The sequence below is a fragment of the Oncorhynchus gorbuscha genome, linkage group LG12, assembly GCF_021184085.1.
Source record: "Oncorhynchus gorbuscha isolate QuinsamMale2020 ecotype Even-year linkage group LG12, OgorEven_v1.0, whole genome shotgun sequence".
In the NCBI taxonomy this organism is placed as follows: domain Eukaryota; kingdom Metazoa; phylum Chordata; class Actinopteri; order Salmoniformes; family Salmonidae; genus Oncorhynchus; species Oncorhynchus gorbuscha.
The window spans coordinates 48407992-48435735 of record NC_060184.1 but is presented as its reverse complement, the minus strand read 5'-3'; the positions used below and the strand labels follow the sequence as shown (position 1 = coordinate 48435735).

Genomic DNA, 27744 nt, shown 5'->3' with positions numbered 1-27744 from the left:
GATCCAGTGGCCTAATGGATAAGGCATCAGCCTCCGGAGCTGGGGATTGTGGGTTCAAGTCCCACCTGGGTCTGTTGAAAGCAGCTATGCATTAGATAAATGGCCAGACATGACTTGGTTCTAGCTAAGATCAACTTATATGATCAGTTTAGCTTTAATCAATATCTGTACTAAATTCCTGATTCAAATAGTGAATTCAAAATACATGAAGCGTTACTCAATAGTAGGAGTGCTATAAAAGTGACAATTGGAACCCTCTTCCAGGTCATGACTGCACCAAACAATCAACAGCTTTATTAATCATAAAAACATCTTCATAGTATTCAAATGACTCCAATAGATCTAGTGAGTCAGGATTTGTATTATTGTGAAATGTATTGTGACAAACATGATTGTGAAACTACACGTTATAATAAATGTTAATTTGAATGTTGATTCGTATTTGTATGATGATAACGGTAGAATAGGTTTGTCTACTTGGAGCCTGCTGCTAGTGGCTGTTTTCTTTTAGATTAGTTGTTAGTATATTGTTGTTGTTCTTGAGGCTGGCCAGTGAGGCAGCGTAGTCCACTACTTTTCCCACACTCCACTTGGAACAGAAGAACATGGGCAGGCTGGAGTCTTTGCCCTCTTTGGGAAGGAAGACGTTGAAATAGTTCCACTCTTTCTGGAAAACAAAATGAATAAGATGTAGACTTGTATATAAAACATAATAAAATGCAAAACCCCCCAAAAGACACTGATTCTTTAAATCAGGGGAGTACATGTCCTGTCCCCATCCCCCTCATTCTGAAATTACATTTTTGTCCCCCAAGTTCTATCGTTGGAATGTGATACAAAACGAGGCTACGGTATACTTTACGACCATGCGGACACCTCCAAGCAGTCGGATAGGCTGTTTGGAGTGTTTATCCAACTGGTGAAAAAATTAAAAATAATAATAGTTATGTCCCCCCCATTTCGAAAACCAAAGTTGCACCCCTGCTTTAGACTGTATATAATGTATTTTGAACTCATTTTTCATTTCAAAACTTGAGACATCTATGGCTTTGTGTTTTGTGAAAAAACTGCACATTTTAAAGTGGCCTTTTATTGTCCCCAGCATAGATTGTACATCTCAATTGTCAGTAGGAACCACATTTGTTTAAGCAAGTCAGCCATATCAGCTACAGTATGTTTTTCTTAAAGGCAGTAAACGAGGCTGAATGAACTGTTTTGAGCTGCCAGACAAGGCTACGCTGATAGCCAGGTGTAGCAGTGGTAAGGATGTTTTGGTGCTGAAAAGAAAGCTCTGCTGTTGGGAAAGCTTTATATAGGGCCTAACTGTTTGTGGGTACCGTTTGTCACCGTTATAGTGCAATGAATGTATTCTTTAATGTTGTATTGTCTTGTGTAATGGCTTTGCTGGCATGCATCAAAACGTTTCAAGTATGTTTGCCCCACCGAGATGTAATTTTCTGTTGGGAATAAGAGATCCAGTGGCCTAATGGATAAGGCATCAGCCTCCGGAGCTGGGGATTGTGGGTTCAAGTCCCACCTGGGTCTGTTGAAAGCAGCTATGCATTAGATAAATGGCCAGACATGACTTGGTTCTAGCTAAGATCAACTTATATGATCAGTTTAGCTTTAATCAATATCTGTACTAAATTCCTGATTCAAATAGTGAATTCAAAATACATGAAGCGTTACTCAATAGTAGGAGTGCTATAAAAGTGACAATTGGAACCCCTCTTCCAGGTCATGACTCCACCAAACAATCAACAGCTTTATTAATCATAAAAACATCTTCATAGTATTCAAATGACTCCAATAGATCTAGTGAGTCAGGATTTGTATTATTGTGAAATGTATTGTGACAAACATGATTGTGAAACTACACGTTATAATAAATGTTAATTTGAATGTTGATTCGTATTTGTATGATGATAACGGTAGAATAGGTTTGTCTACTTGGAGCCTGCTGCTAGTGGCTGTTTTCTTTTAGATTAGTTGTTAGTATATTGTTGTTGTTCTTGAGGCTGGCCAGTGAGGCAGCGTAGTCCACTACTTTTCCCACACTCCACTTGGAACAGAAGAACATGGGCAGGCTGGAGTCTTTGCCCTCTTTGGGAAGGAAGACGTTGAAATAGTTCCACTCTTTCTGGAAAACAAAATGAATAAGATGTAGACTTGTATATAAAACATAATAAAATGCAAAACCCCCAAAAGACACTGATTCTTTAAATCAGGGAGTACATGTCCTGTCCCCATCCCCCTCATTCTGAAATTACATTTTTGTCCCCCCAAGTTCTATCGTTGGAATGTGATACAAAACGAGGCTACGGTATACTTTACGACCATGCGGACACCTCCAAGCAGTCGGATAGGCTGTTTGGAGTGTTTATCCAACTGGTGAAAAAATTAAAAATAATAATAGTTATGTCCCCCCCATTTCGAAAACCAAAGTTGCACCCCTGCTTTAGACTGTATATAATGTATTTTGAACTCATTTTTCATTTCAAAACTTGAGACATCTATGGCTTTGTGTTTTGTGAAAAAACTGCACATTTTAAAGTGGCCTTTTATTGTCCCCAGCATAGATTGTACATCTCAATTGTCAGTAGGAACCACATTTGTTTAAGCAAGTCAGCCATATCAGCTACAGTATGTTTTTCTTAAAGGCAGTAAACGAGGCTGAACGAACTGTTTCGCTGCCAGACAAGGCTACGCTGATAGCCAGGTGTAGCAGTGGTAAGGATGTTTTGGTGCTGAAAAGAAAGCTCTGCTGTTGGGAAAGCTTTATATAGGGCCTAACTGTTTGTGGGTACCGTTTGTCACCGTTATAGTGCAATGAATGTATTCTTTAATGTTGTATTGTCTTGTGTAATGGCTTTGCTGGCATGCATCAAAACGTTTCAAGTATGTTTGCCCCACCGAGATGTAATTTTCTGTTGGGAATAAGAGATCCAGTGGCCTAATGGATAAGGCATCAGCCTCCGGAGCTGGGGATTGTGGGTTCAAGTCCCACCTGGGTCTGTTGAAAGCAGCTATGCATTAGATAAATGGCCAGACATGACTTGGTTCTAGCTAAGATCAACTTATATGATCAGTTTAGCTTTAATCAATATCTGTACTAAATTCCTGATTCAAATAGTGAATTCAAAATACATGAAGCGTTACTCAATAGTAGGAGTGCTATAAAAGTGACAATTGGAACCCCTCTTCCAGGTCATGACTGCACCAAACAATCAACAGCTTTATTAATCATAAAAACATCTTCATAGTATTCAAATGACTCCAATAGATCTAGTGAGTCAGGATTTGTATTATTGTGAAATGTATTGTGACAAACATGATTGTGAAACTACACGTTATAATAAATGTTAATTTGAATGTTGATTCGTATTTGTATGATGATAACGGTAGAATAGGTTTGTCTACTTGGAGCCTGCTGCTAGTGGCTGTTTTCTTTTAGATTAGTTGTTAGTATATTGTTGTTGTTCTTGAGGCTGGCCAGTGAGGCAGCGTAGTCCACTACTTTTCCCACACTCCACTTGGAACAGAAGAACATGGGCAGGCTGGAGTCTTTGCCCTCTTTGGGAAGGAAGACGTTGAAATAGTTCCACTCTTTCTGGAAAACAAAATGAATAAGATGTAGACTTGTATATAAAACATAATAAAATGCAAAACCCCCAAAAGACACTGATTCTTTAAATCAGGGGAGTACATGTCCTGTCCCCATCCCCCTCATTCTGAAATTACATTTTTGTCCCCCAAGTTCTATCGTTGGAATGTGATACAAAACGAGGCTACGGTATACTTTAGGACCATGCGGACACCTCCAAGCAGTCGGATAGGCTGTTTGGAGTGTTTATCCAACTGGTGAAAAAATTAAAAATAATAATAGTTATGTCCCCCATTTCGAAAACCAAAGTTGCACCCCTGCTTTAGACTGTATATAATGTATTTTGAACTCATTTTTCATTTCAAAACTTGAGACATCTATGGCTTTGTGTTTTGTGAAAAAACTGCACATTTTAAAGTGGCCTTTTATTGTCCCCAGCATAGATTGTACATCTCAATTGTCAGTAGGAACCACATTTGTTTAAGCAAGTCAGCCATATCAGCTACAGTATGTTTTTCTTAAAGGCAGTAAACGAGGCTGAATGAACTGTTTTGAGTGCCAGACAAGGCTACGCTGATAGCCAGGTGTAGCAGTGGTAAGGATGTTTTGGTGCTGAAAAGAAAGCTCTGCTGTTGGGAAAGCTTTATATAGGGCCTAACTGTTTGTGGGTACCGTTTGTCACCGTTATAGTGCAATGAATGTATTCTTTAATGTTGTATTGTCTTGTGTAATGGCTTTGCTGGCATGCATCAAAACGTTTCAAGTATGTTTGCCCCACCGAGATGTAATTTTCTGTTGGGAATAAGAGATCCAGTGGCCTAATGGATAAGGCATCAGCCTCCGGAGCTTGGGATTGTGGGTTCAAGTCCCACCTGGGTCTGTTGAAAGCAGCTATGCATTAGATAAATGGCCAGACATGACTTGGTTCTAGCTAAGATCAATTTATATGATCAGTTTAGCTTTAATCAATATCTGTACTAAATTCCTGATTCAAATAGTGAATTCAAAATACATGAAGCGTTACTCAATAGTAGGAGTGCTATAAAAGTGACAATTGGAACCCCTCTTCCAGGTCATGACTGCACCAAACAATCAACAGCTTTATTAATCATAAAAACATCTTCATAGTATTCAAATGACTCCAATAGATCTAGTGAGTCAGGATTTGTATTATTGTGAAATGTATTGTGACAAACATGATTGTGAAACTACACGTTATAATAAATGTTAATTTGAATGTTGATTCGTATTTGTATGATGATAACGGTAGAATAGGTTTGTCTACTTGGAGCCTGCTGCTAGTGGCTGTTTTCTTTTAGATTAGTTGTTAGTATATTGTTGTTGTTCTTGAGGCTGGCCAGTGAGGCAGCGTAGTCCACTACTTTTCCCACACTCCACTTGGAACAGAAGAACATGGGCAGGCTGGAGTCTTTGCCCTCTTTGGGAAGGAAGACGTTGAAATAGTTCCACTCTTTCTGGAAAACAAAATGAATAAGATGTAGACTTGTATATAAAACATAATAAAATGCAAAACCCCCCAAAAGACACTGATTCTTTAAATCAGGGGAGTACATGTCCTGTCCCCATCCCCCTCATTCTGAAATTACATTTTTGTCCCCCCAAGTTCTATCGTTGGAATGTGATACAAAACGAGGCTACGGTATACTTTAGGACCATGCGGACACCTCCAAGCAGTCGGATAGGCTGTTTGGAGTGTTTATCCAACTGGTGAAAAAATTAAAAATAATAATAGTTATGTCCCCCCCATTTCGAAAACCAAAGTTGCACCCCTGCTTTAGACTGTATATAATGTATTTTGAACTCATTTTTCATTTCAAAACTTGAGACATCTATGGCTTTGTGTTTTGTGAAAAAACTGCACATTTTAAAGTGGCCTTTTATTGTCCCCAGCATAGATTGTACATCTCAATTGTCAGTAGGAACCACATTTGTTTAAGCAAGTCAGCCATATCAGCTACAGTATGTTTTTCTTAAAGGCAGTAAACGAGGCTGAACGAACTGTTTCGCTGCCAGACAAGGCTACGCTGATAGCCAGGTGTAGCAGTGGTAAGGATGTTTTGGTGCTGAAAAGAAAGCTCTGCTGTTGGGAAAGCTTTATATAGGGCCTAACTGTTTGTGGGTACCGTTTGTCACCGTTATAGTGCAATGAATGTATTCTTTAATGTTGTATTGTCTTGTGTAATGGCTTTGCTGGCATGCATCAAAACGTTTCAAGTATGTTTGCCCCACCGAGATGTAATTTTCTGTTGGGAATAAGAGATCCAGTGGCCTAATGGATAAGGCATCAGCCTCCGGAGCTGGGGATTGTGGGTTCAAGTCCCACCTGGGTCTGTTGAAAGCAGCTATGCATTAGATAAATGGCCAGACATGACTTGGTTCTAGCTAAGATCAACTTATATGATCAGTTTAGCTTTAATCAATATCTGTACTAAATTCCTGATTCAAATAGTGAATTCAAAATACATGAAGCGTTACTCAATAGTAGGAGTGCTATAAAAGTGACAATTGGAACCCTCTTCCAGGTCATGACTGCACCAAACAATCAACAGCTTTATTAATCATAAAAACATCTTCATAGTATTCAAATGACTCCAATAGATCTAGTGAGTCAGGATTTGTATTATTGTGAAATGTATTGTGACAAACATGATTGTGAAACTACACGTTATAATAAATGTTAATTTGAATGTTGATTCGTATTTGTATGATGATAACGGTAGAATAGGTTTGTCTACTTGGAGCCTGCTGCTAGTGGCTGTTTTCTTTTAGATTAGTTGTTAGTATATTGTTGTTGTTCTTGAGGCTGGCCAGTGAGGCAGCGTAGTCCACTACTTTTCCCACACTCCACTTGGAACAGAAGAACATGGGCAGGCTGGAGTCTTTGCCCTCTTTGGGAAGGAAGACGTTGAAATAGTTCCACTCTTTCTGGAAAACAAAATGAATAAGATGTAGACTTGTATATAAAACATAATAAAATGCAAAACCCCCAAAAGACACTGATTCTTTAAATCAGGGGAGTACATGTCCTGTCCCCAATCCCCCTCATTCTGAAATTACATTTTTGTCCCCCAAGTTCTATCGTTGGAATGTGATACAAAACGAGGCTACGGTATACTTTAGGACCATGCGGACACCTCCAAGCAGTCGGATAGGCTGTTTGGAGTGTTTATCCAACTGGTGAAAAAATTAAAAATAATAATAGTTATGTCCCCCATTTCGAAAACCAAAGTTGCACCCCTGCTTTAGACTGTATATAATGTATTTTGAACTCATTTTTCATTTCAAAACTTGAGACATCTATGGCTTTGTGTTTTGTGAAAAAACTGCACATTTTAAAGTGGCCTTTTATTGTCCCCAGCATAGATTGTACATCTCAATTGTCAGTAGGAACCACATTTGTTTAAGCAAGTCAGCCATATCAGCTACAGTATGTTTTTCTTAAAGGCAGTAAACGATGCTGAATGAACTGTTTTGAGTGCCAGACAAGGCTACGCTGATAGCCAGGTGTAGCAGTGGTAAGGATGTTTTGGTGCTGAAAAGAAAGCTCTGCTGTTGGGAAAGCTTTATATAGGGCCTAACTGTTTGTGGGTACCGTTTGTCACCGTTATAGTGCAATGAATGTATTCTTTAATGTTGTATTGTCTTGTGTAATGGCTTTGCTGGCATGCATCAAAACGTTTCAAGTATGTTTGCCCCACCGAGATGTAATTTTCTGTTGGGAATAAGAGATCCAGTGGCCTAATGGATAAGGCATCAGCCTCCGGAGCTGGGATTGTGGGTTCAAGTCCCACCTGGGTCTGTTGAAAGCAGCTATGCATTAGATAAATGGCCAGACATGACTTGGTTCTAGCTAAGATCAACTTATATGATCAGTTTAGCTTTAATCAATATCTGTACTAAATTCCTGATTCAAATAGTGAATTCAAAATACATGAAGCGTTACTCAATAGTAGGAGTGCTATAAAAGTGACAATTGGAACCCCCTTCCAGGTTGACCACCAAACAATCAACAGCTTTATTAATCATAAAAACATCTTCATAGTATTCAAATGACTCCAATAGATCTAGTGAGTCAGGATTTGTATTATTGTGAAATGTATTGTGACAAACATGATTGTGAAACTACACGTTATAATAAATGTTAATTTGAATGTTGATTCGTATTTGTATGATGATAACGGTAGAATAGGTTTGTCTACTTGGAGCCTGCTGCTAGTGGCTGTTTTCTTTTAGATTAGTTGTTAGTATATTGTTGTTGTTCTTGAGGCTGGCCAGTGAGGCAGCGTAGTCCACTACTTTTCCCACACTCCACTTGGAACAGAAGAACATGGGCAGGCTGGAGTCTTTGCCCTCTTTGGGAAGGAAGACGTTGAAATAGTTCCACTCTTTCTGGAAAACAAAATGAATAAGATGTAGACTTGTATATAAAACATAATAAAATGCAAAACCCCCCAAAAGACACTGATTCTTTAAATCAGGGGAGTACATGTCCTGTCCCCAATCCCCTCATTCTGAAATTACATTTTTGTCCCCCCAAGTTCTATCGTTGGAATGTGATACAAAACGAGGCTACGGTATACTTTACGACCATGCGGACACCTCCAAGCAGTCGGATAGGCTGTTTGGAGTGTTTATCCAACTGGTGAAAAAATTAAAAATAATAATAGTTATGTCCCCCCCATTTCGAAAACCAAAGTTGCACCCCTGCTTTAGACTGTATATAATGTATTTTGAACTCATTTTTCATTTCAAAACTTGAGACATCTATGGCTTTGTGTTTTGTGAAAAAACTGCACATTTTAAAGTGGCCTTTTATTGTCCCCAGCATAGATTGTACATCTCAATTGTCAGTAGGAACCACATTTGTTTAAGCAAGTCAGCCATATCAGCTACAGTATGTTTTTCTTAAAGGCAGTAAACGAGGCTGAATGAACTGTTTTGCTGCCAGACAAGGCTACGCTGATAGCCAGGTGTAGCAGTGGTAAGGATGTTTTGGTGCTGAAAAGAAAGCTCTGCTGTTGGGAAAGCTTTATATAGGGCCTAACTGTTTGTGGGTACCGTTTGTCACCGTTATAGTGCAATGAATGTATTCTTTAATGTTGTATTGTCTTGTGTAATGGCTTTGCTGGCATGCATCAAAACGTTTCAAGTATGTTTGCCCCACCGAGATGTAATTTTCTGTTGGGAATAAGAGATCCAGTGGCCTAATGGATAAGGCATCAGCCTCCGGAGCTGGGGATTGTGGGTTCAAGTCCCACCTGGGTCTGTTGAAAGCAGCTATGCATTAGATAAATGGCCAGACATGACTTGGTTCTAGCTAAGATCAACTTATATGATCAGTTTAGCTTTAATCAATATCTGTACTAAATTCCTGATTCAAATAGTGAATTCAAAATACATGAAGCGTTACTCAATAGTAGGAGTGCTATAAAAGTGACAATTGGAACCCCTCTTCCAGGTCCACCAAACAATCAACAGCTTTATTAATCATAAAAACATCTTCATAGTATTCAAATGACTCCAATAGATCTAGTGAGTCAGGATTTGTATTATTGTGAAATGTATTGTGACAAACATGATTGTGAAACTACACGTTATAATAAATGTTAATTTGAATGTTGATTCGTATTTGTATGATGATAACGGTAGAATAGGTTTGTCTACTTGGAGCCTGCTGCTAGTGGCTGTTTTCTTTTAGATTAGTTGTTAGTATATTGTTGTTGTTCTTGAGGCTGGCCAGTGAGGCAGCGTAGTCCACTACTTTTCCCACACTCCACTTGGAACAGAAGAACATGGGCAGGCTGGAGTCTTTGCCCTCTTTGGGAAGGAAGACGTTGAAATAGTTCCACTCTTTCTGGAAAACAAAATGAATAAGATGTAGACTTGTATATAAAACATAATAAAATGCAAAACCCCCAAAAGACACTGATTCTTTAAATCAGGGAGTACATGTCCTGTCCCCATCCCCTCATTCTGAAATTACATTTTTGTCCCCCAAGTTCTATCGTTGGAATGTGATACAAAACGAGGCTACGGTATACTTTAGGACCATGCGGACACCTCCAAGCAGTCGGATAGGCTGTTTGGAGTGTTTATCCAACTGGTGAAAAAATTAAAAATAATAATAGTTATGTCCCCCCATTTTGAAAACCAAAGTTGCACCCCTGCTTTAGACTGTATATAATGTATTTTGAACTCATTTTTCATTTCAAAACTTGAGACATCTATGGCTTTGTGTTTTGTGAAAAAACTGCACATTTTAAAGTGGCCTTTTATTGTCCCCAGCATAGATTGTACATCTCAATTGTCAGTAGGAACCACATTTGTTTAAGCAAGTCAGCCATATCAGCTACAGTATGTTTTTCTTAAAGGCAGTAAACGAGGCTGAATGAACTGTTTGAGTGCTGCCAGACAAGGCTACGCTGATAGCCAGGTGTAGCAGTGGTAAGGATGTTTTGGTGCTGAAAAGAAAGCTCTGCTGTTGGGAAAGCTTTATATAGGGCCTAACTGTTTGTGGGTACCGTTTGTCACCGTTATAGTGCAATGAATGTATTCTTTAATGTTGTATTGTCTTGTGTAATGGCTTTGCTGGCATGCATCAAAACGTTTCAAGTATGTTTGCCCCACCGAGATGTAATTTTCTGTTGGGAATAAGAGATCCAGTGGCCTAATGGATAAGGCATCAGCCTCCGGAGCTGGGGATTGTGGGTTCAATTCCCACCTGGGTCTGTTGAAAGCAGCTATGCATTAGATAAATGGCCAGACATGACTTGGTTCTAGCTAAGATCAACTTATATGATCAGTTTAGCTTTAATCAATATCTGTACTAAATTCCTGATTCAAATAGTGAATTCAAAATACATGAAGCGTTACTCAATAGTAGGAGTGCTATAAAAGTGACAATTGGAACCCCTTCCAGGTTGACTGCACCAAACAATCAACAGCTTTATTAATCATAAAAACATCTTCATAGTATTCAAATGACTCCAATAGATCTAGTGAGTCAGGATTTGTATTATTGTGAAATGTATTGTGACAAACATGATTGTGAAACTACACGTTATAATAAATGTTAATTTGAATGTTGATTCGTATTTGTATGATGATAACGGTAGAATAGGTTTGTCTACTTGGAGCCTGCTGCTAGTGGCTGTTTTCTTTTAGATTAGTTGTTAGTATATTGTTGTTGTTCTTGAGGCTGGCCAGTGAGGCAGCGTAGTCCACTACTTTTCCCACACTCCACTTGGAACAGAAGAACATGGGCAGGCTGGAGTCTTTGCCCTCTTTGGGAAGGAAGACGTTGAAATAGTTCCACTCTTTCTGGAAAACAAAATGAATAAGATGTAGACTTGTATATAAAACATAATAAAATGCAAAACCCCCAAAAGACACTGATTCTTTAAATCAGGGGAGTACATGTCCTGTCCCCATCCCCCTCATTCTGAAATTACATTTTTGTCCCCCAAGTTCTATCGTTGGAATGTGATACAAAACGAGGCTACGGTATACTTTAGGACCATGCGGACACCTCCAAGCAGTCGGATAGGCTGTTTGGAGTGTTTATCCAACTGGTGAAAAAATTAAAAATAATAATAGTTATGTCCCCCCATTTGAAAACCAAAGTTGCACCCCTGCTTTAGACTGTATATAATGTATTTTGAACTCATTTTTCATTTCAAAACTTGAGACATCTATGGCTTTGTGTTTTGTGAAAAAACTGCACATTTTAAAGTGGCCTTTTATTGTCCCCAGCATAGATTGTACATCTCAATTGTCAGTAGGAACCACATTTGTTTAAGCAAGTCAGCCATATCAGCTACAGTATGTTTTTCTTAAAGGCAGTAAACGATGCTGAATGAACTGTTTTGAGTGCCAGACAAGGCTACGCTGATAGCCAGGTGTAGCAGTGGTAAGGATGTTTTGGTGCTGAAAAGAAAGCTCTGCTGTTGGGAAAGCTTTATATAGGGCCTAACTGTTTGTGGGTACCGTTTGTCACCGTTATAGTGCAATGAATGTATTCTTTAATGTTGTATTGTCTTGTGTAATGGCTTTGCTGGCATGCATCAAAACGTTTCAAGTATGTTTGCCCCACCGAGATGTAATTTTCTGTTGGGAATAAGAGATCCAGTGGCCTAATGGATAAGGCATCAGCCTCTGGAGCTGGGGATTGTGGGTTCAAGTCCCACCTGGGTCTGTTGAAAGCAGCTATGCATAAGATAAATGGCCAGACATGACTTGGTTCTAGCTAAGATCAACTTATATGATCAGTTTAGCTTTAATCAATATCTGTACTAAATTCCTGATTCAAATAGTTTAATTCAAAATACATGAAGCGTTACTCAATAGTAGGAGTGCTATAAAAGTGACAATTGGAACCCCTCTTCCAGGTCATGACTGCACCAAACAATCAACAGCTTTATTAATCATAAAAACATCTTCATAGTATTCAAATGACTCCAATAGATCTAGTGAGTCAGGATTTGTATTATTGTGAAATGTATTGTGACAAACATGATTGTGAAACTACACGTTATAATAAATGTTAATTTGAATGTTGATTCGTATTTGTATGATGATAACGGTAGAATAGGTTTGTCTACTTGGAGCCTGCTGCTAGTGGCTGTTTTCTTTTAGATTAGTTGTTAGTATATTGTTGTTGTTCTTGAGGCTGGCCAGTGAGGCAGCGTAGTCCACTACTTTTCCCACACTCCACTTGGAACAGAAGAACATGGGCAGGCTGGAGTCTTTGCCCTCTTTGGGAAGGAAGACGTTGAAATAGTTCCACTCTTTCTGGAAAACAAAATGAATAAGATGTAGACTTGTATATAACACATAATAAAATGCAAAAACCCCCAAAAGACACTGATTCTTTAAATCAGGGGAGTACATGTCCTGTCCCCAACCCCCTCATTCTGAAATTAAATTTTTGTCCCCCCAAGTTCTATCGTTGGAATGTGATACAAAACGAGGCTACGGTATACTTTAGGACCATGCGGACACCTCCATGCAGTCGGATAGGCTGTTTGGAGTGTTTATCCAACTGGTGAAAAAATTAAAAATAATAATAGTTATGTCCCCCCCATTTCGAAAACCAAAGTTGCACCCCTGCTTTAGACTGTATATAATGTATTTTCAACTCATTTTTCATTTCAAAACTTGAGACATCTATGGCTTTGTGTTTTGTGAAAAAACTGCACATTTTAAAGTGGCCTTTTATTGTCCCCAGCATAGATTGTACATCTCAATTGTCAGTAGGAACCACATTTGTTTAAGCAAGTCAGCCATATCAGCTACAGTATGTTTTTCTTAAAGGCAGTAAACGAGGCTGAATGAACTGTTTCGAGTGCCAGACAAGGCTACGCTGATAGCCAGGTGTAGCAGTGGTAAGGATGTTTTGGTGCTGAAAAGAAAGCTCTGCTGTTGGGAAAGCTTTATATAGGGCCTAACTGTTTGTGGGTACCGTTTGTCACCGTTATAGTGCAATGAATGTATTCTTTAATGTTGTATTGTCTTGTGTAATGGCTTTGCTGGCATGCATCAAAACGTTTCAAGTATGTTTGCCCCACCGAGATGTAATTTTCTGTTGGGAATAAGAGATCCAGTGGCCTAATGGATAAGGCATCAGCCTCTGGAGCTGGGGATTGTGGGTTCAAGTCCCACCTGGGTCTGTTGAAAGCAGCTATGCATAAGATAAATGGCCAGACATGACTTGGTTCTAGCTAAGATCAACTTATATGATCAGTTTAGCTTTAATCAATATCTGTACTAAATTCCTGATTCAAATAGTTTAATTCAAAATACATGAAGCGTTACTCAATAGTAGGAGTGCTATAAAAGTGACAATTGGAACCCCTCTTCCAGGTCATGACCACCAAACAATCAACAGCTTTATTAATCATAAAAACATCTTCATAGTATTCAAATGACTCCAATAGATCTAGTGAGTCAGGATTTGTATTATTGTGAAATGTATTGTGACAAACATGATTGTGAAACTACACGTTATAATAAATGTTAATTTGAATGTTGATTCGTATTTGTATGATGATAACGGTAGAATAGGTTTGTCTACTTGGAGCCTGCTGCTAGTGGCTGTTTTCTTTTAGATTAGTTGTTAGTATATTGTTGTTGTTCTTGAGGCTGGCCAGTGAGGCAGCGTAGTCCACTACTTTTCCCACACTCCACTTGGAACAGAAGAACATGGGCAGGCTGGAGTCTTTGCCCTCTTTGGGAAGGAAGACGTTGAAATAGTTCCACTCTTTCTGGAAAACAAAATGAATAAGATGTAGACTTGTATATAAAACATAATAAAATGCAAAACCCCCAAAAGACACTGATTCTTTAAATCAGGGGAGTACATGTCCTGTCCCCAACCCCCTCATTCTGAAATTAAATTTTTGTCCCCCCAAGTTCTATCGTTGGAATGTGATACAAAACGAGGCTACGGTATACTTTAGGACCATGCGGACACCTCCATGCAGTCGGATAGGCTGTTTGGAGTGTTTATCCAACTGGTGAAAAAATTAAAAATAATAATAGTTATGTCCCCCCATTTCGAAAACCAAAGTTGCACCCCTGCTTTAGACTGTATATAATGTATTTTGAACTCATTTTTCATTTCAAAACTTGAGACATCTATGGCTTTGTGTTTTGTGAAAAACTGCACATTTTAAAGTGGCCTTTTATTGTCCCCAGCATAGATTGTACATCTCAATTGTCAGTAGGAACCACATTTGTTTAAGCAAGTCAGCCATATCAGCTACAGTATGTTTTTCTTAAAGGCAGTAAACGAGGCTGAATGAACTGTTTCGAGTGCCAGACAAGGCTACGCTGATAGCCAGGTGTAGCAGTGGTAAGAATGTTTTGGTGCTGAAAAGAAAGCTCTGCTGTTGGGAAAGCTTTATATAGGGCCTAACTGTTTGTGGGTACCGTTTGTCACCGTTATAGTGCAATGAATGTATTCTTTAATGTTGTATTGTCTTGTGTAATGGCTTTGCTGGCATGCATCAAAACGTTTCAAGTATGTTTGCCCCACCGAGATGTAATTTTCTGTTGGGAATAAGAGATCCAGTGGCCTAATGGATAAGGCATCAGCCTCTGGAGCTGGGGATTGTGGGTTCAAGTCCCACCTGGGTCTGTTGAAAGCAGCTATGCATTAGATAAATGGCCAGACATGACTTGGTTCTAGCTAAGATCAACTTATATGATCAGTTTAGCTTTAATCAATATCTGTACTAAATTCCTGATTCAAATAGTGAATTCAAAATACATGAAGCGTTACTCAATAGTAGGAGTGCTATAAAAGTGACAATTGGAACCCCTCTTCCACCAAACAATCTACAGCTTTATTAATCATAAAAACATCTTCATAGTATTCAAATGACTCCAATAGATCTAGTGAGTCAGGATTTGTATTATTGTGAAATGTATTGTGACAAACATGATTGTGAAACTACACGTTATAATAAATGTTAATTTGAATGTTGATTCGTATTTGTATGATGATAACGGTAGAATAGGTTTGTCTACTTGGAGCCTGCTGCTAGTGGCTGTTTTCTTTTAGATTAGTTGTTAGTATATTGTTGTTGTTCTTGAGGCTGGCCAGTGAGGCAGCGTAGTCCACTACTTTTCCCACACTCCACTTGGAACAGAAGAACATGGGCAGGCTGGAGTCTTTGCCCTCTTTGGGAAGGAAGACGTTGAAATAGTTCCACTCTTTCTGGAAAACAAAATGAATAAGATGTAGACTTGTATATAAAACATAATAAAATGCAAAACCCCCCAAAAGACACTGATTCTTTAAATCAGGGGAGTACATGTCCTGTCCCCAACCCCCTCATTCTGAAATTACATTTTGTCCCCCAAGTTCTATCGTTGGAATGTGATACAAAACGAGGCTACGGTATACTTTAGGACCATGCGGACACCTCCAAGCAGTCGGATAGGCTGTTTGGAGTGTTTATCCAACTGGTGAAAAAATTAAAAATAATAATAGTTATGTCCCCCCATTTTGAAAACCAAAGTTGCACCCCTGCTTTAGACTGTATATAATGTATTTTGAACTCATTTTTCATTTCAAAACTTGAGACATCTATGGCTTTGTGTTTTGTGAAAAAACTGCACATTTTAAAGTGGCCTTTTATTGTCCCCAGCATAGATTGTACATCTCAATTGTCAGTAGGAACCACATTTGTTTAAGCAAGTCAGCCATATCAGCTACAGTATGTTTTTCTTAAAGGCAGTAAACGATGCTGAATGAACTGTTTTGAGTGCCAGACAAGGCTACGCTGATAGCCAGGTGTAGCAGTGGTAAGGATGTTTTGGTGCTGAAAAGAAAGCTCTGCTGTTGGGAAAGCTTTATATAGGGCCTAACTGTTTGTGGGTACCGTTTGTCACCGTTATAGTGCAATGAATGTATTCTTTAATGTTGTATTGTCTTGTGTAATGGCTTTGCTGGCATGCATCAAAACGTTTCAAGTATGTTTGCCCCACCGAGATGTAATTTTCTGTTGGGAATAAGAGATCCAGTGGCCTAATGGATAAGGCATCAGCCTCTGGAGCTGGGGATTGTGGGTTCAAGTCCCACCTGGGTCTGTTGAAAGCAGCTATGCATTAGATAAATGGCCAGACATGACTTGGTTCTAGCTAAGATCAACTTATATGATCAGTTTAGCTTTAATCAATATCTGTACTAAATTCCTGATTCAAATAGTTTAATTCAAAATACATGAAGCGTTACTCAATAGTAGGAGTGCTATAAAAGTGACAATTGGAACCCCTCTTCCAGGTCATGACTCCACCAAACAATCTACAGCTTTATTAATCATAAAAACATCTTCATAGTATTCAAATGACTCCAATAGATCTAGTGAGTCAGGATTTGTATTATTGTGAAATGTATTGTGACAAACATGATTGTGAAACTACACGTTATAATAAATGTTAATTTGAATGTTGATTCGTATTTGTATGATGATAACGGTAGAATAGGTTTGTCTACTTGGAGCCTGCTGCTAGTGGCTGTTTTCTTTTAGATTAGTTGTTAGTATATTGTTGTTGTTCTTGAGGCTGGCCAGTGAGGCAGCGTAGTCCACTACTTTTCCCACACTCCACTTGGAACAGAAGAACATGGGCAGGCTGGAGTCTTTGCCCTCTTTGGGAAGGAAGACGTTGAAATAGTTCCACTCTTTCTGGAAAACAAAATGAATAAGATGTAGACTTGTATATAACACATAATAAAATGCAAAACCCCCCAAAAGACACTGATTCTTTAAATCAGGGGAGTACATGTCCTGTCCCCAACCCCCTCATTCTGAAATTAAATTTTTGTCCCCCCAAGTTCTATCGTTGGAATGTGATACAAAACGAGGCTACGGTATACTTTAGGACCATGCGGACACCTCCATGCAGTCGGATAGGCTGTTTGGAGTGTTTATCCAACTGGTGAAAAAATTAAAAATAATAATAGTTATGTCCCCCCCATTTCGAAAACCAAAGTTGCACCCCTGCTTTAGACTGTATATAATGTATTTTGAACTCATTTTTCATTTCAAAACTTGAGACATCTATGGCTTTGTGTTTTGTGAAAAAACTGCACATTTTAAAGTGGCCTTTTATTGTCCCCAGCATAGATTGTACATCTCAATTGTCAGTAGGAACCACATTTGTTTAAGCAAGTCAGCCATATCAGCTACAGTATGTTTTTCTTAAAGGCAGTAAACGAGGCTGAATGAACTGTTTGAGTGCCAGACAAGGCTACGCTGATAGCCAGGTGTAGCAGTGGTAAGAATGTTTTGGTGCTGAAAAGAAAGCTCTGCTGTTGGGAAAGCTTTATATAGGGCCTAACTGTTTGTGGGTACCGTTTGTCACTGTTATAGTGCAATGAATGTATTCTTTAATGTTGTATTGTCTTGTGTAATGGCTTTGCTGGCATGCATCAAAACGTTTCAAGTATGTTTGCCCCACCGAGATGTAATTTTCTGTTGGGAATAAGAGATCCAGTGGCCTAATGGATAAGGCATCAGCCTCGGAGCTGGGGATTGTGGGTTCAAGTCCCACCTGGGTCTGTTGAAAGCAGCTATGCATTAAGATAAATGGCCAGACATGACTTGGTTCTAGCTAAGATCAACTTATATGATCAGTTTAGCTTTAATCAATATCTGTACTAAATTCCTGATTCAAATAGTGAATTCAAAATACATGAAGCGTTACTCAATAGTAGGAGTGCTATAAAAGTGACAATTGGAACCCCTCTTCCAGGTCATGACCACCAAACAATCAACAGCTTTATTAATCATAAAAACATCTTCATAGTATTCAAATGACTCCAATAGATCTAGTGAGTCAGGATTTGTATTATTGTGAAATGTATTGTGACAAACATGATTGTGAAACTACACGTTATAATAAATGTTAATTTGAATGTTGATTCGTATTTGTATGATGATAACGGTAGAATAGGTTTGTCTACTTGGAGCCTGCTGCTAGTGGCTGTTTTCTTTTAGATTAGTTGTTAGTATATTGTTGTTGTTCTTGAGGCTGGCCAGTGAGGCAGCGTAGTCCACTACTTTTCCCACACTCCACTTGGAACAGAAGAACATGGGCAGGCTGGAGTCTTTGCCCTCTTTGGGAAGGAAGACGTTGAAATAGTTCCACTCTTTCTGGAAAACAAAATGAATAAGATGTAGACTTGTATATAAAACATAATAAAATGCAAAACCCCCAAAAGACACTGATTCTTTAAATCAGGGGAGTACATGTCCTGTCCCCAACCCCCCTCATTCTGAAATTAAATTTTTGTCCCCCAAGTTCTATCGTTGGAATGTGATACAAAACGAGGCTACGGTATACTTTAGGACCATGCGGACACCTCCATGCAGTCGGATAGGCTGTTTGGAGTGTTTATCCAACTGGTGAAAAAATTAAAAATAATAAATATTTATGTCCCCCCATTTCGAAAACCAAAGTTGCACCCCTGCTTTAGACTGTATATAATGTATTTTCAACTCATTTTTCATTTCAAAACTTGAGACATCTATGGCTTTGTGTTTTGTGAAAAAACTGCACATTTTAAAGTGGCCTTTTATTGTCCCCAGCATAGATTGTACATCTCAATTGTCAGTAGGAACCACATTTGTTTAAGCAAGTCAGCCATATCAGCTACAGTATGTTTTTCTTAAAGGCAGTAAACGAGGCTGAATGAACTGTTTGAGTGCCAGACAAGGCTACGCTGATAGCCAGGTGTAGCAGTGGTAAGAATGTTTTGGTGCTGAAAAGAAAGCTCTGCTGTTGGGAAAGCTTTATATAGGGCCTAACTGTTTGTGGGTACCGTTTGTCACCGTTATAGTGCAATGAATGTATTCTTTAATGTTGTATTGTCTTGTGTAATGGCTTTGCTGGCATGCATCAAAACGTTTCAAGTATGTTTGCCCCACCGAGATGTAATTTTCTGTTGGGAATAAGAGATCCAGTGGCCTAATGGATAAGGCATCAGCCTCTGGAGCTGGGGATTGTGGGTTCAAGTCCCACCTGGGTCTGTTGAAAGCAGCTATGCATAAGATAAATGGCCAGACATGACTTGGTTCTAGCTAAGATCAACTTATATGATCAGTTTAGCTTTAATCAATATCTGTACTAAATTCCTGATTCAAATAGTGAATTCAAAATACATGAAGCGTTACTCAATAGTAGGAGTGCTATAAAAGTGACAATTGGAACTTCCAGGTCATGACTCCACCAAACAATCAACAGCTTTATTAATCATAAAAACATCTTCATAGTATTCAAATGACTCCAATAGATCTAGTGAGTCAGGATTTGTATTATTGTGAAATGTATTGTGACAAACATGATTGTGAAACTACACGTTATAATAAATGTTAATTTGAATGTTGATTCGTATTTGTATGATGATAACGGTAGAATAGGTTTGTCTACTTGGAGCCTGCTGCTAGTGGCTGTTTTCTTTTAGATTAGTTGTTAGTATATTGTTGTTGTTCTTGAGGCTGGCCAGTGAGGCAGCGTAGTCCACTACTTTTCCCACACTCCACTTGGAACAGAAGAACATGGGCAGGCTGGAGTCTTTGCCCTCTTTGGGAAGGAAGACGTTGAAATAGTTCCACTCTTTCTGGAAAACAAAATGAATAAGATGTAGACTTGTATATAAAACATAATAAAATGCAAAACCCCCAAAAGACACTGATTCTTTAAATCAGGGAGTACATGTCCTGTCCCCAACCCCCTCATTCTGAAATTACATTTTTGTCCCCCAAGTTCTATCGTTGGAATGTGATACAAAACGAGGCTACGGTATACTTTAGGACCATGCGGTCACCTCCATGCAGTCGGATAGGCTGTTTGGAGTGTTTATCCAACTGGTGAAAAAATTAAAAATAATAATATTTATGTCCCCCATTTTGAAAACCAAAGTTGCACCCCTGCTTTAGACTGTATATAATGTATTTTGAACTCATTTTTCATTTCAAAACTTGAGACATCTATGGCTTTGTGTTTTGTGAAAAAACTGCACATTTTAAAGTGGCCTTTTATTGTCCCCAGCATAGATTGTACATCTCAATTGTCAGTAGGAACCACATTTGTTTAAGCAAGTCAGCCATATCAGCTACAGTATGTTTTTCTTAAAGGCAGTAAACGAGGCTGAATGAACTGTTTTGAGTGCCAGACAAGGCTACGCTGATAGCCAGGTGTAGCAGTGGTAAGAATGTTTTGGTGCTGAAAAGAAAGCTCTGCTGTTGGGAAAGCTTTATATAGGGCCTAACTGTTTGTGGGTACCGTTTGTCACTGTTATAGTGCAATGAATGTATTCTTTAATGTTGTATTGTCTTGTGTAATGGCTTTGCTGGCATGCATCAAAACGTTTCAAGTATGTTTGCCCCACCGAGATGTAATTTTCTGTTGGGAATAAGAGATCCAGTGGCCTAATGGATAAGGCATCAGCCTCTGGAGCTGGGGATTGTGGGTTCAAGTCCCACCTGGGTCTGTTGAAAGCAGCTATGCATAAGATAAATGGCCAGACATGACTTGGTTCTAGCTAAGATCAACTTATATGATCAGTTTAGCTTTAATCAATATCTGTACTAAATTCCTGATTCAAATAGTTTAATTCAAAATACATGAAGCGTTACTCAATAGTAGGAGTGCTATAAAAGTGACAATTGGAACTTCCAGGTCTTCCACCAAACAATCAACAGCTTTATTAATCATAAAACATCTTCATAGTATTCAAATGACTCCAATAGATCTAGTGAGTCAGGATTTGTATTATTGTGAAATGTATTGTGACAAACATGATTGTGAAACTACACGTTATAATAAATGTTAATTTGAATGTTGATTCGTATTTGTATGATGATAACGGTAGAATAGGTTTGTCTACTTGGAGCCTGCTGCTAGTGGCTGTTTTCTTTTAGATTAGTTGTTAGTATATTGTTGTTGTTCTTGAGGCTGGCCAGTGAGGCAGCGTAGTCCACTACTTTTCCCACACTCCACTTGGAACAGAAGAACATGGGCAGGCTGGAGTCTTTGCCCTCTTTGGGAAGGAAGACGTTGAAATAGTTCCACTCTTTCTGGAAAACAAAATGAATAAGATGTAGACTTGTATATAAAACATAATAAAATGCAAAACCCCCCAAAAGACACTGATTCTTTAAATCAGGGGAGTACATGTCCTGTCCCCAACCCCCTCATTCTGAAATTACATTTTTGTCCCCCCAAGTTCTATCGTTGGAATGTGATACAAAACGAGGCTACGGTATACTTTACGACCATGCGGACACCTCCAAGCAGTCGGATAGGCTGTTTGGAGTGTTTATCCAACTGGTGAAAAAATTAAAAATAATAATATTTATGTCCCCCCATTTTGAAAACCAAAGTTGCACCCCTGCTTTAGACTGTATATAATGTATTTTGAACTCATTTTTCATTTCAAAACTTGAGACATCTATGGCTTTGTGTTTTGTGAAAAAACTGCACATTTTAAAGTGGCCTTTTATTGTCCCCAGCATAGATTGTACATCTCAATTGTCAGTAGGAACCACATTTGTTTAAGCAAGTCAGCCATATCAGCTACAGTATGTTTTTCTTAAAGGCAGTAAACGAGGCTGAATGAACTGTTTCGAGTGCCAGACAAGGCTACGCTGATAGCCAGGTGTAGCAGTGGTAAGAATGTTTTGGTGCTGAAAAGAAAGCTCTGCTGTTGGGAAAGCTTTATATAGGGCCTAACTGTTTGTGGGTACCGTTTGTCACCGTTATAGTGCAATGAATGTATTCTTTAATGTTGTATTGTCTTGTGTAATGGCTTTGCTGGCATGCATCAAAACGTTTCAAGTATGTTTGCCCCACCGAGATGTAATTTTCTGTTGGGAATAAGAGATCCAGTGGCCTAATGGATAAGGCATCAGCCTCCGGAGCTGGGGATTGTGGGTTCAAGTCCCACCTGGGTCTGTTGAAAGCAGCTATGCATTAGATAAATGGCCAGACATGACTTGGTTCTAGCTAAGATCAACTTATATGATCAGTTTAGCTTTAATCAATATCTGTACTAAATTCCTGATTCAAATAGTGAATTCAAAATACATGAAGCGTTACTCAATAGTAGGAGTGCTATAAAAGTGACAATTGGAACCCCTCTTCCAGGTCATGACTGCACCAGACAATCTACAGCTTTATTAATCATAAAAACATCTTCATAGTATTCAAATGACTCCAATAGATCTAGTGAGTCAGGATTTGTATTATTGTGAAATGTATTGTGACAAACATGATTGTGAAACTACACGTTATAATAAATGTTAATTTGAATGTTGATTCGTATTTGTATGATGATAACGGTAGAATAGGTTTGTCTACTTGGAGCCTGCTGCTAGTGGCTGTTTTCTTTTAGATTAGTTGTTAGTATATTGTTGTTGTTCTTGAGGCTGGCCAGTGAGGCAGCGTAGTCCACTACTTTTCCCACACTCCACTTGGAACAGAAGAACATGGGCAGGCTGGAGTCTTTGCCCTCTTTGGGAAGGAAGACGTTGAAATAGTTCCACTCTTTCTGGAAAACAAAATGAATAAGATGTAGACTTGTATATAAAACATAATAAAATGCAAAACCCCCCAAAAGACACTGATTCTTTAAATCAGGGGAGTACATGTCCTGTCCCCAACCCCTCATTCTGAAATTACATTTTTGTCCCCCAAGTTCTATCGTTGGAATGTGATACAAAACGAGGCTACGGTATACTTTAGGACCATGCGGACACCTCCAAGCAGTCGGATAGGCTGTTTGGAGTGTTTATCCAACTGGTGAAAAATTAAAAATAATAATATTTATGTCCCCCCATTTTGAAAACCAAAGTTGCACCCCTGCTTTAGACTGTATATAATGTATTTTGAACTCATTTTTCATTTCAAAACTTGAGACATCTATGGCTTTGTGTTTTGTGAAAAAACTGCACATTTTAAAGTGGCCTTTTATTGTCCCCAGCATAGATTGTACATCTCAATTGTCAGTAGGAACCACATTTGTTTAAGCAAGTCAGCCATATCAGCTACAGTATGTTTTTCTTAAAGGCAGTAAACGAGGCTGAATGAACTGTTTCGCTGCCAGACAAGGCTACGCTGATAGCCAGGTGTAGCAGTGGTAAGATGTTTTGGTGCTGAAAAGAAAGCTCTGCTGTTGGGAAAGCTTTATATAGGGCCTAACTGTTTGTGGGTACCGTTTGTCACTGTTATAGTGCAATGAATGTATTCTTTAATGTTGTATTGTCTTGTGTAATGGCTTTGCTGGCATGCATCAAAACGTTTCAAGTATGTTTGCCCCACCGAGATGTAATTTTCTGTTGGGAATAAGAGATCCAGTGGCCTAATGGATAAGGCATCAGCCTCCGGAGCTGGGGATTGTGGGTTCAAGTCCCACCTGGGTCTGTTGAAAGCAGCTGTGCATTAAGATAAATGGCCAGACATGACTTGGTTCTAGCTAAGATCAACTTATATGATCAGTTTAGCTTTAATCAATATCTGTACTAAATTCCTGATTCAAATAGTGAATTCAAAATACATGAAGCGTTACTCAATAGTAGGAGTGCTATAAAAGTGACAATTGGAACTTCCAGGTCTTCCACCAAACAATCTACAGCTTTATTAATCATAAAAACATCTTCATAGTATTCAAATGACTCCAATAGATCTAGTGAGTCAGGATTTGTATTATTGTGAAATGTATTGTGACAAACATGATTGTGAAACTACACGTTATAATAAATGTTAATTTGAATGTTGATTCGTATTTGTATGATGATAACGGTAGAATAGGTTTGTCTACTTGGAGCCTGCTGCTAGTGGCTGTTTTCTTTTAGATTAGTTGTTAGTATATTGTTGTTGTTCTTGAGGCTGGCCAGTGAGGCAGCGTAGTCCACTACTTTTCCCACACTCCACTTGGAACAGAAGAACATGGGCAGGCTGGAGTCTTTGCCCTCTTTGGGAAGGAAGACGTTGAAATAGTTCCACTCTTTCTGGAAAACAAAATGAATAAGATGTAGACTTGTATATAAAACATAATAAAATGCAAAACCCCCCAAAAGACACTGATTCTTTAAATCAGGGGAGTACATGTCCTGTCCCCAACCCCCTCATTCTGAAATTACATTTTTGTCCCCCCAAGTTCTATCGTTGGAATGTGATACAAAACGAGGCTACGGTATACTTTACGACCATGCGGTCACCTCCAAGCAGTCGGATAGGCTGTTTGGAGTGTTTATCCAACTGGTGAAAAAATTAAAAATAATAATAGTTATGTCCCCCCATTTCGAAAACCAAAGTTGCACCCTGCTTTAGACTGTATATAATGTATTTTGAACTCATTTTTCATTTCAAAACTTGAGACATCTATGGCTTTGTGTTTTGTGAAAAAACTGCACATTTTAAAGTGGCCTTTTATTGTCCCCAGCATAGATTGTACATCTCAATTGTCAGTAGGAACCACATTTGTTTAAGCAAGTCAGCCATATCAGCTACAGTATGTTTTTCTTAAAGGCAGTAAATGAGGCTGAATGAACTGTTTTGAGTGCCAGACAAGGCTACGCTGATAGCCAGGTGTAGCAGTGGTAAGGATGTTTTGGTGCTGAAAAGAAAGCTCTGCTGTTGGGAAAGCTTTATATGGGGCCTAACTGTTTGTGGGTACCGTTTGTCACTGTTATAGTGCAATGAATGTATTCTTTAATGTTGTATTGTCTTGTGTAATGGCTTTGCTGGCATGCATCAAAACGTTTCAAGTATGTTTGCCCCACCAAGATGTAATTTTCTTTTGTGAATAAGAGATCCAGTGGCCTAATGGATAAGGCATCAGCCTCCGGAGCTGGGGATTGTGGGTTCAAGTCCCACCTGGGTCTCTTGAAAGCAGCTGTGCATTAAATAAATGGCCAGACATGACTTGGTTCTAGCTAACATCAACTTAAATGAACAGTTTTGCTTTAATCAATATCTGTACTAAATTCCTGATTCAAATAGTGAATTCAAAATACATGAAGCGTTACTCAATAGTAGGAGTGCTATAAAAGTGACAATTGGAACCCCTCTTCCACCAAACAATCTACAGCTTTATTAATCATAAAAACATCTTCATAGTATTCAAATGACTCCAATAGATCTAGTGAGTCAGGATTTGTATTATTGTGAAATGTATTGTGACAAACATGATTGTGAAACTACACGTTATAATAAATGTTAATTTGAATGTTGATTCGTATTTGTATGATGATAACGGTAGAATAGGTTTGTCTACTTGGAGCCTGCTGCTAGTGGCTGTTTTCTTTTAGATTAGTTGTTAGTATATTGTTGTTGTTCTTGAGGCTGGCCAGTGAGGCAGCGTAGTCCACTACTTTTCCCACACTCCACTTGGAACAGAAGAACATGGGCAGGCTGGAGTCTTTGCCCTCTTTGGGAAGGAAGACGTTGAAATAGTTCCACTCTTTCTGGAAAACAAAATGAATAAGATGTAGACTTGTATATAAAACATAATAAAATGCAAAACCCCCAAAAGACACTGATTCTTTAAATCAGGGGAGTACATGTCCTGTCCCCAACCCCTCATTCTGAAATTAGATTTTTGTCCCCCAAGTTCTATCATTGGAATGTGATACAAAACGAGGCTACGGTATACTTTACGACCATGCGGTCACCTCCAAGCAGTCGGATAGGCTGTTTGGAGTGTTTATCCAACTGGTGAAAAAATTAAAAATAATAATATTTATTTATGTCCCCCCCATTTTGCACCCCTGCTTTAGACTGTATATAATGTATTTTGAACTCATTTTTCATTTCAAAACTTGAGACATCTATGGCTTTGTGTTTTGTGAAAAACTGCACATTTTAAAGTGGCCTTTTATTGTCCCCAGATTAGATTGTACATCTCAATTGTCAGTAGGAACCACATTTGTTTAAGCAAGTCAGCCATATCAGCTACAGTATGTTTTTCTTAAAGGCAGTAAACGAGGCTGAATGAACTGTTTTGAGTGCCAGACAAGGCTACGCTGATAGCCAGGTGTAGCAGTGGTAAGAATGTTTTGGTGCTGAAAAGAAAGCTCTGCTGTTGGGAAAGCTTTATATAGGGCCTAACTGTTTGTGGGTACCGTTTGTCACTGTTATAGTGCAATGAATGTATTCTTTAATGTTGTATTGTCTTGTGTAATGGCTTTGCTGGCATGCATCAAAACGTTTCAAGTATGTTTGCCCCACCGAGATGTAATTTTCTGTTGGGAATAAGAGATCCAGTGGCCTAATGGATAAGGCATCAGCCTCTGGAGCTGGGGATTGTGGGTTCAAGTCCCACCTGGGTCTGTTGAAAGCAGCTATGCATAAGATAAATGGCCAGACATGACTTGGTTCTAGCTAAGATCAACTTATATGATCAGTTTAGCTTTAATCAATATCTGTACTAAATTCCTGATTCAAATAGTTTAATTCAAAATACATGAAGCGTTACTCAATAGTAGGAGTGCTATAAAAGTGACAATTGGAACCCCTCTTCCACCAAACAATCAACAGCTTTATTAATCATAAAACATCTTCATAGTATTCAAATGACTCCAATAGATCTAGTGAGTCAGGATTTGTATTATTGTGAAATGTATTGTGACAAACATGATTGTGAAACTACACGTTATAATAAATGTTAATTTGAATGTTGATTCGTATTTGTATGATGATAACGGTAGAATAGGTTTGTCTACTTGGAGCCTGCTGCTAGTGGCTGTTTTCTTTTAGATTAGTTGTTAGTATATTGTTGTTGTTCTTGAGGCTGGCCAGTGAGGCAGCGTAGTCCACTACTTTTCCCACACTCCACTTGGAACAGAAGAACATGGGCAGGCTGGAGTCTTTGCCCTCTTTGGGAAGGAAGACGTTGAAATAGTTCCACTCTTTCTGGAAAACAAAATGAATAAGATGTAGACTTGTATATAAAACATAATAAAATGCAAAACCCCCAAAAGACACTGATTCTTTAAATCAGGGAGTACATGTCCTGTCCCCAACCCCTCATTCTGAAATTAGATTTTTGTCCCCCAAGTTCTATCATTGGAATGTGATACAAAACGGGGCTACGGTATACTTTAGGACCATGCGGTCACCTCCAAGCAGTCGGATAGGCTGTTTGGAGTGTTTATCCAACTGGTGAAAAAATTAAAAATAATCATATTTATTTATGTCCCCCCCATTTTGCACCCCTGCTTTAGACTGTATATAATGTATTTTGAACTCATTTTTCATTTCAAAACTTGAGACATCTATGGCTTTGTGTTTTGTGAAAAAACTGCACATTTTAAAGTGGCCTTTTATTGTCCCCAGCATAGATTGTACATCTCAATTGTCAGTAGGAACCACATTTGTTTAAGCAAGTCAGCCATATCAGCTACAGTATGTTTTTCTTAAAGGCAGTAAACGAGGCTGAATGAACTGTTTTGAGTGCCAGACAAGGCTACGCTGATAGCCAGGTGTAGCAGTGGTAAGAATGTTTTGGTGCTGAAAAGAAAGCTCTGCTGTTGGGAAAGCTTTATATAGGGCCTAACTGTTTGTGGGTACCGTTTGTCACTGTTATAGTGCAATGAATGTATTCTTTAATG

General features: G+C 38.7%; 18 non-coding genes across 18 annotated transcripts; all 18 read left to right on the top strand.

Moving 5' to 3' along the window:
- Positions 1-73, top strand: trnar-ccg. Its single transcript has one exon. It is a non-coding gene; the product is annotated as a tRNA-Arg (tRNA).
- A 1399-nt stretch (positions 74-1472) lies between these two features.
- On the top strand, positions 1473-1545 carry trnar-ccg. Its single transcript has one exon. It is a non-coding gene; the product is annotated as a tRNA-Arg (tRNA).
- Positions 1546-2942: 1397 nt separating this feature from the next.
- trnar-ccg lies at positions 2943-3015 on the top strand. The gene has a single exon. It is a non-coding gene; the product is annotated as a tRNA-Arg (tRNA).
- A 1396-nt stretch (positions 3016-4411) lies between these two features.
- Positions 4412-4484, top strand: trnar-ccg. The gene has a single exon. It is a non-coding gene; the product is annotated as a tRNA-Arg (tRNA).
- A 1399-nt stretch (positions 4485-5883) lies between these two features.
- Positions 5884-5956, top strand: trnar-ccg. Its single transcript has one exon. It is a non-coding gene; the product is annotated as a tRNA-Arg (tRNA).
- Positions 5957-7352: 1396 nt separating this feature from the next.
- Positions 7353-7424, top strand: trnar-ccg. Its single transcript has one exon. It is a non-coding gene; the product is annotated as a tRNA-Arg (tRNA).
- Positions 7425-8818: 1394 nt separating this feature from the next.
- Positions 8819-8891, top strand: trnar-ccg. Its single transcript has one exon. It is a non-coding gene; the product is annotated as a tRNA-Arg (tRNA).
- A 1390-nt stretch (positions 8892-10281) lies between these two features.
- On the top strand, positions 10282-10354 carry trnar-ccg. The gene has a single exon. It is a non-coding gene; the product is annotated as a tRNA-Arg (tRNA).
- A 1392-nt stretch (positions 10355-11746) lies between these two features.
- trnaq-cug lies at positions 11747-11819 on the top strand. Its single transcript has one exon. It is a non-coding gene; the product is annotated as a tRNA-Gln (tRNA).
- Positions 11820-13220: 1401 nt separating this feature from the next.
- Positions 13221-13293, top strand: trnaq-cug. Its single transcript has one exon. It is a non-coding gene; the product is annotated as a tRNA-Gln (tRNA).
- Positions 13294-14689: 1396 nt separating this feature from the next.
- trnaq-cug lies at positions 14690-14762 on the top strand. Its single transcript has one exon. It is a non-coding gene; the product is annotated as a tRNA-Gln (tRNA).
- Positions 14763-16146: 1384 nt separating this feature from the next.
- Positions 16147-16219, top strand: trnaq-cug. Its single transcript has one exon. It is a non-coding gene; the product is annotated as a tRNA-Gln (tRNA).
- A 2869-nt stretch (positions 16220-19088) lies between these two features.
- trnaq-cug lies at positions 19089-19161 on the top strand. The gene has a single exon. It is a non-coding gene; the product is annotated as a tRNA-Gln (tRNA).
- A 1390-nt stretch (positions 19162-20551) lies between these two features.
- Positions 20552-20624, top strand: trnaq-cug. Its single transcript has one exon. It is a non-coding gene; the product is annotated as a tRNA-Gln (tRNA).
- Positions 20625-22014: 1390 nt separating this feature from the next.
- On the top strand, positions 22015-22087 carry trnar-ccg. The gene has a single exon. It is a non-coding gene; the product is annotated as a tRNA-Arg (tRNA).
- A 1394-nt stretch (positions 22088-23481) lies between these two features.
- trnar-ccg lies at positions 23482-23554 on the top strand. The gene has a single exon. It is a non-coding gene; the product is annotated as a tRNA-Arg (tRNA).
- Positions 23555-24944: 1390 nt separating this feature from the next.
- Positions 24945-25017, top strand: trnar-ccg. The gene has a single exon. It is a non-coding gene; the product is annotated as a tRNA-Arg (tRNA).
- Positions 25018-26391: 1374 nt separating this feature from the next.
- On the top strand, positions 26392-26464 carry trnaq-cug. The gene has a single exon. It is a non-coding gene; the product is annotated as a tRNA-Gln (tRNA).
- Positions 26465-27744: the final 1280 nt, after the last annotated feature.